Raw genomic sequence first — 12,266 nt, 5'->3', positions numbered from 1 at the left:
CACTCCCCCAACCCGAACACTCCCCCAACCCTAACACTCCCCCAACCCTAACACTCCCCAACCCTAACACTCCCCCAACCCTAACACTCCCCAACCCGAACACTCCCCCAACCCTAACACTCCCCAACCCTAACACTCCCCCAACCCTAACACTCCCCCAACCCGAACACTCCCCAACAACCCTAACACTCCCCCAACCCTAACACTCCCCAACCCTAACACTCCCCCAACCCTAACACTCCCCAACCCGAACACTCCCCCAACCCTAACACTCCCCAACCCTAACACTCCCCCAACCCTAACACTCCCCAACCCTAACACTCCCCCAACCCTAACACTCCCCAACCCGAACACTCCCCCAACCCTAACACTCCCCAACCCTAACACTCCCCCAACCCTAACACTCCCCCAACCCGAACAGTCCCCCAACCCTAACACTCCCCCAACCCTAACACTCCCCCAACCCGAACACTCCCCCAACCCGAACACTCCCCCAACCCTAACACTCCCCCAACCCTAACACTCCCCCAACCCGAACAGTCCCCCAACCCTAACACTCCCCCAACCCTAACACTCCCCAACCCTAACACTCCCCCAACCCTAACACTCCCCAACCCGAACACTCCCCCAACCCTAACACTCCCCAACCCTAACACTCCCCCAACCCTAACACTCCCCCAACCCGAACAGTCCCCCAACCCTAACACTCCCCAACCCGAACACTCCCCCAACCCGAACACTCCCCAACCTGAACACTCCCCCAACCCTAACACTCCCCAACCCTAACACTCCCCCAACCCTAACACTCCCCCAACCCTAACACTCCCCCAACCCGAACACTCCCCCAACCCGAACACTCCCCCAACCCTAACACTCCCCCAACCCTAACACTCCCCCAACCCGAACAGTCCCCCAACCCTAACACTCCCCCAACCCGAACACTCCCCCAACCCGAACACTCCCCCAACCCTAACACTCCCCAACCCTAACACTCCCCCAACCCTAACACTCCCCCAACCCTAACACTCCCCCAACCCGAACAGTCCCCCAACCCGAACACTCCCCCAACCCGAACACTCCCCCAACCCTAACACTCCCCCAACCCTAACACTCCCCAACCCTAACACTCCCCCAACCCTAACACTCCCCAACCCGAACACTCCCCCAACCCTAACACTCCCCAACCCGAACACTCCCCCAACCCTAACACTCCCCCAACCCTAACACTCCCCCAACCCTAACACTCCCCCAACCCGAACACTCCCCCAACCCTAACACTCCCCCAAGCCTAACACTCCCCCAACCCTAACACTCCCCAACCCTAACACTCCCCAACCCTAACACTCCCCCAACCCTAACACTCCCCAACCCTAACACTCCCCCAACCCGAACAGTCCCCCAACCCGAACACTCCCCCAACCCGAACACTCCCCCAACCCGAACACTCCCCCAACCCTAACACTCCCCAACCCTAACACTCCCCCAACCCTAACACTCCCCAACCCTAACACTCCCCCAACCCGAACAGTCCCCCAACCCTAACACCCCCCCAACCCTAACACTCCCCCAACCCTAACACTCCCCAACCCTAACACTCCCCCAACCCTAACACTCCCCAACCCTAACACTCCCCCAACCCGAACAGTCCCCCAACCCGAACACTCCCCCAACCCGAACACTCCCCCAACCCGAACACTCCCCCAACCCGAACACTCCCCCAACCCGAACACTCCCCCAACCCTAACACTCCCCCAACCCTAACACTCCCCCAACCCTAACACTCCCCCAACCCTAACACTCCCCCAACCCTAACACTCCCCCAACCCTAACACTCCCCAACCCGAACACTCCCCCAACCCTAACACTCCCCCAACCCTAACACTCCCCCAACCCGAACACTCCCCCAACCCTAACACTCCCCCAACCCTAACACTCCCCCAACCCTAACACCCCCCCAACCCTAACACTCCCCAACCCGAACACTCCCCCAACCCTAACACTCCCCCAACCCGAACACTCCCCCAACCCGAACACTCCCCCAACCCGAACACTCCCCCAACCCTAACACTCCCCCAACCCGAACACTCCCCCAACCCGAACACTCCCCCAACCCGAACACTCCCCCAACCCTAACACTCCCCCAACCCGAACACTCCCCCAACCCGAACACTCCCCCAACCCGAACACTCCCCCAACCCGAACACTCCCCCAACCCTAACACTCCCCCAACCCGAACACTCCCCAACCCTAACACTCCCCCAACCCGAACACTCCCCCAACCCTAACACTCCCCCAACCCGAACACTCCCCAACCCTAACACTCCCCCAACCCTAACACTCCCCCAACCCGAACACTCCCCCAACCCTAACACTCCCCAACCCTAACACTCCCCCAACCCTAACACTCCCCCAACCCTAACACCCCCCCAACCCTAACACTCCCCAACCCTAACACTCCCCCAACAACCCTAACACTCCCCCAACCCTAACACTCCCCAACCCTAACACCCCCCCAACCCGAACACTCCCCCAACCCGAACACTCACCCAACCCGAACACTCCCCCAACCCTAACACTCCCCCAACCCGAACACTCCCCCAACCCGAACACTCCCCCAACCCGAACACTCCCCCAACCCGAACACTCCCCCAACCCGAACACTCCCCCAACCCGAACACTCCCCCAACCCGAACACTCCCCCAACCCTAACACTCCCCAACCCTAATACTCCCCCAACCCTAACACTCCCCCAACCCTAACACTCCCCCAACCCGAACACTCCCCGAACCTGAACACTCCCCCAACCCGAACACTCCCCCAACCCGAACACTCCCCCAACCCGAACACTCCCCAACCCTAACACTCCCCCAACCCGAACAGTCCCCCAACCCTAACACTCCCCAACCCTAACACCCCCCAACCCTAACACTCCCCCAACCCTAACACTCCCCAACCCGAACACTCCCCCAACCCTAACACTCCCCCAACCCTAACACTCACCCAACCCGAACACTCCCCCGACCCTAACACTCCCCCAACCCTAACACTCCCCCAACCCTAACACTCCCCCAACCCTAACACTCCCCCAACCCTAACACCCCCCCAACCCTAACACTCCCCAACCCTAACACTCCCCCAACAACCCTAACACTCCCCAACAACCCTAACACTCCCCAACAACCCGAACACTCCCCCAACCCGAACACTCCCCCAACCCGAACACTCCCCCAACCCGAACACTCCCCCAACCCGAACACTCCCCCAACCCGAACACTCCCCAACCCTAACACTCCCCCAACCCGAACACTCCCCCAACCCTAACACTCCCCCAACCCTAACACTCCCCCAACCCTAACACTCCCCCAACCCTAACACTCCCCCAACCCGAACACTCCCCCAACCCTAACACTCCCCCAACCCGAACACTCCCCAACCCTAACACTCCCCCAACCCTAACACTCCCCCAACCCTAACACTCCCCCAACCCGAACACTCCCCCAACCCTAACACTCCCCCAACCCTAACACTCCCCAACCCTAACACTCCCCCAACCCTAACAGTCCCCCAACCCGAACACTCCCCCAACCCTAACACTCCCCAACCCTAACACTCCCCCAACCCGAACACTCCCCCAACCCTAACACTCCCCCAACCCTAACACTCCCCCAACGCTAACACTCCCCCAACCCGAACACTCCCCAACCCGAACACTCCCCAACCCGAACACTCCCCCAACCCTAACACTCCCCCAACCCGAACACTCCCCAACCCTAACACTCCCCAACCCTAACACTCCCCCAACCCTAACACTCCCCCAACCCTAACACTCCCCCAACCCTAACACTCCCCAACAACCCTAACACTCCCCCAACCCTAACACTCCCCCAACCCGAACACTCCCCCAACCCGAACACTCCCCCAACCCGAACACTCCCCCAACCCGAACACTCCCCAACCCTAACACTCCCCCAACCCTAACACTCCCCCAACCCTAACACTCCCCCAACCCGAACACTCCCCCAACCCTAACACTCCCCCAACCCTAACACTCCCCAACCCTAACACTCCCCCAACCCTAACAGTCCCCCAACCCGAACACTCCCCCAACCCTAACACTCCCCAACCCTAACACTCCCCCAACCCGAACACTCCCCCAACCCTAACACTCCCCCAACCCTAACACTCCCCCAACGCTAACACTCCCCCAACCCGAACACTCCCCAACCCGAACACTCCCCAACCCGAACACTCCCCCAACCCGAACACTCCCCCAACCCGAACACTCCCCAACCCTAACACTCCCCAACCCGAACACTCCCCCAACCCGAACACTCCCCCAACCCGAACACTCCCCAACCCTAACACTCCCCCAACCCTAACACTCCCCCAACCCTAACACTCCCCCAACCCGAACACTCCCCCAACCCTAACACTCCCCCAACCCTAACACTCCCCAACCCTAACACTCCCCCAACCCTAACAGTCCCCCAACCCGAACACTCCCCCAACCCTAACACTCCCCAACCCTAACACTCCCCCAACCCGAACACTCCCCCAACCCTAACACTCCCCCAACCCTAACACTCCCCCAACGCTAACACTCCCCCAACCCGAACACTCCCCAACCCGAACACTCCCCAACCCGAACACTCCCCCAACCCTAACACTCCCCCAACCCGAACACTCCCCAACCCTAACACTCCCCAACCCTAACACTCCCCCAACCCTAACACTCCCCCAACCCTAACACTCCCCCAACCCTAACACTCCCCAACAACCCTAACACTCCCCCAACCCTAACACTCCCCCAACCCGAACACTCCCCCAACCCGAACACTCCCCCAACCCGAACACTCCCCCAACCCGAACACTCCCCCAACCCGAACACTCCCCCAACCCTAACACTCCCCCAACCCGAACACTCCCCCAACCCTAACACTCCCCCAACCCTAACACTCCCCCAACCCGAACACTCCCCCAACCCTAACACTCCCCGAACCCTAACACTCCCCCAACCCGAACACTCCCCAACCCTAACACTCCCCCAACCCGAACACTCCCCCAACCCTAACACTCCCCCAACCCGAACACTCCCCAACCCTAACACTCCCCCAACCCTAACACTCCCCCAACCCGAACACTCCCCCACCCCTAACACTCCCCAACCCTAACACTCCCCCAACCCTAACACTCCCCCAACCCGAACACTCCCCCAACCCTAACACTCCCCCAACCCTAACACTCCCCCAACCCGAACAGTCCCCCAACCCTAACACTCCCCCAACCCGAACACTCCCCCAACCCGAACACTCCCCCAACCCTAACACTCCCCAACCCTAACACTCCCCCAACCCGAACACTCCCCCAACCCTAACACTCCCCCAACCCGAACAGTCCCCCAACCCGAACACTCCCCCAACCCGAACACTCCCCCAACCCTAACACTCCCCCAACCCTAACACTCCCCAACCCTAACACTCCCCCAACCCTAACACTCCCCAACCCGAACACTCCCCCAACCCTAACACTCCCCAACCCGAACACTCCCCCAACCCTAACACTCCCCCAACCCTAACACTCCCCCAACCCTAACACTCCCCCAACCCGAACACTCCCCCAACCCGAACACTCCCCCAAGCCGAACACTCCCCCAACCCTAACACTCCCCAACCCTAACACTCCCCCAACCCTAACACTCCCCAACCCTAACACTCCCCCAACCCGAACAGTCCCCCAACCCGAACACTCCCCCAACCCGAACACTCCCCCAACCCGAACACTCCCCCAACCCTAACACTCCCCAACCCTAACACTCCCCCAACCCTAACACTCCCCAACCCTAACACTCCCCCAACCCGAACAGTCCCCCAACCCTAACACCCCCCCAACCCTAACACTCCCCCAACCCTAACACTCCCCCAACCCTAACACCCCCCCAACCCTAACACTCCCCCAACCCTAACACTCCCCAACCCTAACACTCCCCCAACCCTAACACTCCCCAACCCTAACACTCCCCCAACCCGAACAGTCCCCCAACCCGAACACTCCCCCAACCCGAACACTCCCCCAACCCGAACACTCCCCCAACCCGAACACTCCCCCAACCCTAACACTCCCCCAACCCTAACACTCCCCCAACCCTAACACTCCCCCAACCCTAACACTCCCCCAACCCTAACACTCCCCCAACCCGAACACTCCCCCAACCCAAACACTCCCCCAACCCTAACACTCCCCCAACCCGAACACTCCCCCAACCCTAACACTCCCCCAACCCTAACACTCCCCCAACCCTAACACCCACCCAACCCTAACACTCCCCAACCCTAACACTCCCCCAACAACCCTAACACTCCCCCAACCCGAACACTCCCCAACCCTAACACCCCCCCAACCCGAACACTCCCCCAACCCGAACACTCACCCAACCCGAACACTCCCCCAACCCGAACACTCCCCCAACCCTAACACTCCCCCAACCCTAACACTCCCCCAACCCTAACACTCCCCCAACCCGAACACTCCCCCAATCCTAACACTCCCCCAACCCTAACACTCCCCAACAACCCTAACACTCCCCAACAACCCTAACACTCCCCAACAACCCTAACACTCCCCCAACCCTAACACTCCCCCAACCCGAACACTCCCCCAACCCGAACACTCCCCCAACCCGAACACTCCCCCAACCCGAACACTCCCCCAACCCTAACACTCCCCCAACCCGAACACTCCCCAACCCAAACACTCCCCAACCCTAACACTCCCCCAACCCGAACACTCCCCCAACCCTAACACTCCCCCAACCCTAACACTCCCCCAACCCTAACACTCCCCCAACCCGAACACTCCCCCAGCCCTAACACTCCCCAACCCTAACACTCCCCCAACCCTAACACTCCCCCAACCCTAACACTCCCCCAACCCGAACACTCCCCAAACCCGAACACTCCCCCAACCCTAACACTCCCCAACCCTAACACTCCCCCAACCCTAACAGTCCCCCAACCCGAACACTCCCCCAACCCTAACACTCCCCAACCCTAACACTCCCCCAACCCGAACACTCCCCCAACCCGAACACTCCCCCAACCCTAACACTCCCCCAACCCGAACACTCCCCCAACCCTAACACTCCCCCAACCCGAACACTCCCCCAACCCGAACACTCCCCCAACCCTAACACTCCCCCAACCCGAACACTCCCCCAACCCTAACACTCCCCCAACCCGAACACTCCCCCAACCCTAACACTCCCCCAACCCGAACACTCCCCAACCCTAACACTCCCCCAACCCGAACACTCCCCCAACCCTAACACTCCCCCAACCCGAACACTCCCCAACCCTAACACTCCCCCAACCCTAACACTCCCCCAACCCGAACACTCCCCCAACCCGAACACTCCCCAACCCTAACACTCCCCCAACCCGAACAGTCCCCCAACCCTAACACTCCCCCAACCCTAACACTCCCCCAACCCGAACACTCCCCAACCCTAACACTCCCCCAACCCTAACACTCCCCCAACCCGAACACTCCCCCAACCCTAACACTCCCCAACCCTAACACTCCCCCAACCCTAACACTCCCCCAACCCTAACACCCCCCCAACCCTAACACTCCCCAACCCTAACACTTCCCCAACAACCCTAACACTCCCCCAACCCTAACACTCCCCAACCCTAACACCCCCCCAACCCGAACACCCCCCCAACCCGAACACTCCCCCAACCCGAACACTCCCCCAACCCGAACACTCCCCCAACCCTAACACTCCCCCAACCCGAACACTCCCCCAACCCGAACACTCCCCCAACCCGAACACTCCCCCAACCCGAACACTCCCCCAACCCGAACACTCCCCCAACCCGAACACTCCCCCAACCCGAACACTCCCCCAACCCGAACACTCCCCCAACCCGAACACTCCCCCAACCCGAACACTCCCCCAACCCTAACACTCCCCCAACCCTAACACTCACCCAACAACCCTAACACTCCCCCAACCCGAACACTCCCCCAACCCGAACACTCCCCCAACCCGAACACTCCCCCAACCCGAACACTCCCCCAACCCGAACACTCCCCCAACCCGAACACTCCCCCAACCCTAACACTCCCCCAACCCTAACACTCCCCCAACCCGAACACTCCCCAACCCTAACACTCCCCAACCCTAACACTCCCCCAACCCGAACACTCCCCCAACCCTAACACTCCCCCAACCCTAACACTCCCCCAACCCTAACACTCCCCCAACCCGAACACTCCCCCAACCCGAACACTCCCCCAACCCTAACACTCCCCAACCCTAACACTCCCCCAACCCTAACACTCCCCCAACCCTAACACTCCCCCAACCCTAACACTCCCCCAACCCTAACACTCCCCCAACCCTAACACTCCCCCAACCCTAACACTCCCCCAACCCTAACACTCCCCAACCCTAACACTCCCCCAACCCGAACACTCCCCCAACCCGAACACTCCCCCAACCCGAACACTCCCCCAACCCGAACACTCCCCAACCCGAACACTCCCCCAACCCTAACACTCCCCCAACCCGAACACTCCCCAACCCTAACACTCCCCAACCCTAACACTCCCCCAACCCTAACACTCCCCCAACCCTAACACTCCCCCAACCCTAACACTCCCCAACAACCCTAACACTCCCCCAACCCGAACACTCCCCCAACCCGAACACTCCCCCAACCCGAACACTCCCCCAACCCGAACACTCCCCCAACCCTAACACTCCCCCAACCCGAACACTCCCCCAACCCTAACACTCCCCCAACCCGAACACTCCCCCAACCCTAACACTCCCCCAACCCTAACACTCCCCCAACCCGAACACTCCCCAACCCTAACACTCCCCCAACCCGAACACTCCCCCAACCCTAACACTCCCCCAACCCGAACACTCCCCAACCCTAACACTCCCCCAACCCTAACACTCCCCCAACCCTAACACTCCCCAACAACCCTAACACTCCCCCAACCCGAACACTCCCCCAACCCGAACACTCCCCCAACCCGAACACTCCCCCAACCCGAACACTCCCCCAACCCTAACACTCCCCCAACCCGAACACTCCCCAACCCGAACACTCCCCCAACCCTAACACTCCCCCAACCCTAACACTCCCCAACCCTAACACTCCCCCAACCCGAACACCCCCCAACCCGAACACTCCCCAACAACTCTAACACTCCCCCAACCCTAACACTCCCCAACCCTAACACTCCCCCAACCCGAACACTCCCCCAACCCTAACACTCCCCCAACCCGAACACTCCCCCAACCCTAACACTCCCCCAACCCTAACACCCCCCCAACCCTAACACCCCCCCAACCCTAACACTCCCCAACCCTAACACTCCCCCAACCCTAACACTCCCCCAACCCTAACACTCCCCCAACCCGAACACTCCCCCAACCCGAACACTCCCCAACCCTAACACCCCCCCAACCCGAACACTCCCCCAACCCTAACACTCCCCCAACCCTAACACTCCCCCAACCCTAACACTCCCCCAACCCTAACACTCCCCCAACCCTAACACTCCCCAACCCGAACACTCCCCCAACCCTAACACTCCCCCAACCTTAACACTCCCCCAACCCTAACACTCCCCCAACCCTAACACTCCCCCAACCCTAACACTCCCCCAACCCTAACACTCCCCCAACCCTAACACTCCCCCAACCCTAACACTCCCCAACCCGAACACTCCCCAACCCTAACACTCCCCCAACCCTAACACTCCCCCAACCCTAACACTCCCCCAACCCTAACACCCCCCCAACCCGAACACTCCCCCAACCCTAACACTCCCCCAACCCTAACACTCCCCCAACCCTAACACTCCCCCAACCCTAACACTCCCCAACCCTAACACTCCCCCAACCCTAACACTCCCCAACAACCCTAACACTCCCCCAACCCTAACACTCCCCCAACCCTAACACTCCCCAACAACCCTAACACCCCCCCCCCCAACCCGAACACCCTCCAACCCTCCAAACTCATTGTACGTCACTGCACTGTTCAAACAGTACAGTGATGCACCGCACCTCAGGAAGGATATATCGGCCTTGGAGGGGGTGCAGTGTAGATTCACCAGAATGATACCGGGGCTAAAAGGGTTAAATTACGAGGACAGGTTGCAGAGACGAGGCTTGTATTCCCTCGAGTATAGAAGATTAAGGGGTGATCTAATCGAGGTATTTAAGATGATTAAAGGATTTGATAGGGTAGAGAGAGAGAAACTATTTCTTCTGGTGGTGAGGGGAGTCTAGATTGCTCTTGCATAGAGCTGGTACAGACTCGATGGGCCGAATGGCCTCCTTCCATGCTGTAACCTTTCTATGATTCTATGAGTCCAGAACAAGGGGACAAAACCTTAAAATTAGAGCCAGGCCGTTCAGGGGTGATGTCAGGAAGCGTTTCTTCACACAAAGGGGAGTGGGAATCTGGAACTCTCTCCCCCAAAAAAGCTGTCGAGGCCGGGGGTCAATTGAAAATTTCAAAACTGTGATTGATCGATTTTTGTTGGGTGAGGGTATTAAGGGTTACGGAACCAAGGCGGGTAGATGGAGTTAAGATACAGATCAGCCATGATCTAATTGAATGTTGGAACAGGCTCGAGGGGCTGAATGGCCTCCTCCTGCTCCTATGTTCCTTCCTAAACAACGACAGAAGGCAGGAGTCAGGCAGAGAGCCTGAGGAGGAATTAAACCTCCACCTTGGGGCCAAATTGAACACAGTTGTTCCTGTTTAAAGGGAAAGCATTGCGTATCATTTCCAGGCAAGCGTAGGAGGAGGTGGGTGCTAAATCGGCAGGCCCAGTGATTTCCAGGAACCTGCTGTGATGCAAGGTGTGGTCGATCAGCCAGCTTGTGCAGACTGAACTTATTATCACCGACGCGGTTTATTTTATTTTTTGATTTTAGTTACGATATGTTTTCGGGTTGAGTCAGTGCACTGAAACTGAAAAAAGCTGCCTGAGGTTTTTTTGAAAATTTATTTTCACACGGAGAATAAATCAACAGTTCGAGAACGTCGACGGTGGGGTGGGCAGGTTGGAAATGAATTGTGCAAGCACGAGAGTGTCCCGACAGCTTTCGGGCACGTTTTTGGCCGCCTGGGCCTCCATTTTGGCTTCTCACATCTGCTGCTGAAAGCCTTATCCGTTCCTTTGTTACCTCCAGACTCCACTATTCCAATGCTCTCCTGGCCGGCCACCCTCCGTAAACTTCATCTCATCCAAAACTCTGCTGCCTGTATCTAACTCGCACCAAGTCCCGTTCACCCATCACCCCTGCGCTCGCTGGTTGAGAAAGTGGTAAAAAAAAAAGCATGCGGGAGACTGGGCTTTATAAATAGAGGCATAAGAGTACAAAAACAAGGAAGTTATGATGAACCTTTATAAAACACTGGTTTGGGCCACAGCTGGAGTATTGTGTCCAATTCTGGGCACCGCACTTTAGGAAGGATGTGAAGACCTTAAGAGAGGGTGCAGAAAAGATTCACTGGAATGGTTCTAGGGATAAGGGACTTCAGTCACCGGGATAGACTGGAGAAGCTGGGGTTGTTCTCCTTAGAGCAGATTTGATAGAAGTGATCAAAATCATGAAGGGTTTAGATAAAGTAAATAAGGAGAAACTGTTCCCATTGGCAGAAGGGTCGAGAACCAGAGGACACAGATTTAAGGTGATTGGCAAAAGAACCAAAGGCGACATGAGAAAAACTTTTTTACGCAGCGAGTAGTTATGATCTGGAATGGCTGTCAAAAAGGAATTGGATAAATACTTGAAGGGAAAGAATTTGCAGGGCTACAGGGAAAGAGCGGGGGAATGGGACTGACTGGATTGCTCTTGCAAAGAGCGAGCACAGGCATGATGGGCCGAATGGCCCCCTTCTGTGCTGTGACCATTCTATGATCAAAGGCCGACCCGTTGGTACCTCAACGGGCCCATAAAGGTGAGCCCTTTGACCAGGGAGGGCTTCACAGTTGAGCCCGAAACTGTCCTCACCCAACATCTGTCAGATGGGTAACGAGCGGGAGTGCGAAGCCTTGGCTGGGTCAACCCCCAATCACCCCTGGCCCAGGATGCTGAGGCCATTTTTAGCAACCTGACTGAACTTAGTCAGTCCCGCATCCCCACTGAGACGCTGTTCTGTGCCCAAGTCCTTCATTGCTTCAACGGGAATCACTTATTCATCGTCAGTTATAGAATTGTACAGCAGAGG

This window comes from Heptranchias perlo, chromosome 43, assembly GCF_035084215.1.
Source record: "Heptranchias perlo isolate sHepPer1 chromosome 43, sHepPer1.hap1, whole genome shotgun sequence".
Lineage (NCBI taxonomy): Eukaryota > Metazoa > Chordata > Chondrichthyes > Hexanchiformes > Hexanchidae > Heptranchias > Heptranchias perlo.
This window is presented reverse-complemented; position numbering follows the sequence as displayed.